A 1,613-nucleotide genomic window follows, 5' to 3' on the forward strand; every position below is an offset into this window, starting at 1 on the left:
GCAGTACTGTCTTTATTCCCAGCAAGAGAAGAATCGTTAACTAAAGATTTATAAATATATATATATATATAGGAGCATCGTCAACTAAAAGAGTTATACATTTATATGTATATAACTCAATGTGAATAGAGTTAAAAAAACAAATTAAAAATACAAGAAGCCTCAAACCACAGGTAGATAAACAATGAAAAATTTTGTAATGTGTATTCCAAACAAGGTTTTTAGTATCCATACATATTATTCTGTCCTGATTTTGGGTTAAGTATATTTTACATTTGTATCCTTTGATTTCACTGGGAAAAAACTACACTGAGTACTTATGAAATCGACTGATTAGTTATGTGAGCTGGTATTATTTGGATAATCCTTTCCTGTGCGTTATATTGAATTATTCTAAACATTCTGTCGAAACAGTGGTTTTCTAAATTTTTATTTTTTTAAACTATTTTTACTGTTTTCGTATCTCAGAGTAGTATTATAGAGATTTACTTTCGTTTTATGAGCAAAGCAAAGAATGGGTTATGTTGTTACCTGATTAGGGATTTAGACTTCACTGTTTCCATATCTTGGAGTATCATTACACACATATATTTTCATTTTATTTGTAAAGCAAACAACGGGATTATGTTGTTCCGCGGCAGGGATCAAGACCCGAATTTTATCGTTATAAGCGTTCTAGTTAACCGCTGAGCCATAAAGATTGTATACACTTTATACAACAAATATTACGTTAATAATTATTAATAACAACACAAATCACTTCGCTTTACACATTCTTACCTTGTAAGATAATTTGTCATGAATTAAGCCCACAATCACTCGGCTAAGGGCATGAACAGCTCCAGCTACAGAACCGATGGTGGACAGAAACGTGTCGTCTGATATAAACGTCTGTCCATATGTCTGGAAAACAGTAAGAAGGTATTTTTGAACTAAAAATAACTTTCTTTCACTAATCAGGTGAAATTGTGTCAAAACAGTCCTGGTGTTGGTACTTAGTTTGTAACTACAAGTTCTTATTTTATATTAGGTTTGAACACCACAATCAATATTTTCGTACATAATGTTTAGTTCCATGCAGTATCTCAAGATGGTTTATGATGAGTATAATGTTAATTTATTTATGTAAGTCGTAGTTTTGGGAGTCAGAAACTTTCATTATATCAGAAAAAACAAATTAATATCAAGTTGATATACTTACCTTATAAAAAGCATTCACAAACATGAATGGATAACATGAACAAATACAAACTATGGATAAAAGGTAAAATTCTTTCATTTTCAGAGCTTCCTTTGGTGACACATGAAGTTCAACTGTAAGGTTGTTCGTCATCATCGTTCACATTGGCTGAATCTTCTTCCAATGATTCACATATTTTTCCGTTATTTATTGTTGTTATACAGTCCAAATCTTTCGAAACTGGTCCACCAAGTTCTTTACTACATGATTGTCTTGACGTTTCGTACACAGTAGTTAGTTCGCTGGAATTGTTTCTTCCTGTGTTTAGTAAAATGATTATATGGTATTTTCAGTTTATATACATAGGAAACAACGGTATTCATATTTTTAACGAACAAAACAGCAAAGTTTAATATAAACTTTAGCTCTGGGT

The 1,613-nt window shown here is 31.2% G+C and overlaps 1 long non-coding RNA gene across 2 annotated transcripts in view; it reads right to left on the reverse strand.

Annotated features, from left to right (window-relative positions):
• The window catches only part of LOC111084320, a 3,175-nt gene extending 1,859 nt beyond the window's left edge, over positions 1 to 1,316 (reverse strand). Inside the window, exons 1-2 of one of the 2 annotated variants that reach the window (XR_002609495.1) lie at positions 1,202 to 1,316; positions 781 to 903 (exon numbers count right to left, since the gene is read on the reverse strand). This is a non-coding gene — a long non-coding RNA (uncharacterized LOC111084320). Of the gene's footprint in view, positions 1 to 780; positions 1,119 to 1,201 lie in introns of those variants that run through there. The other variant, XR_002609494.1, reaches the window with a different exon arrangement.
• Between the last annotated feature and the right edge of the window lie 297 nt (positions 1,317 to 1,613).

Source organism: Limulus polyphemus, unplaced genomic scaffold (genome assembly GCF_000517525.1).
Source record: "Limulus polyphemus unplaced genomic scaffold, Limulus_polyphemus-2.1.2 Scaffold16663, whole genome shotgun sequence".
NCBI classification, from domain to species: domain Eukaryota; kingdom Metazoa; phylum Arthropoda; class Merostomata; order Xiphosura; family Limulidae; genus Limulus; species Limulus polyphemus.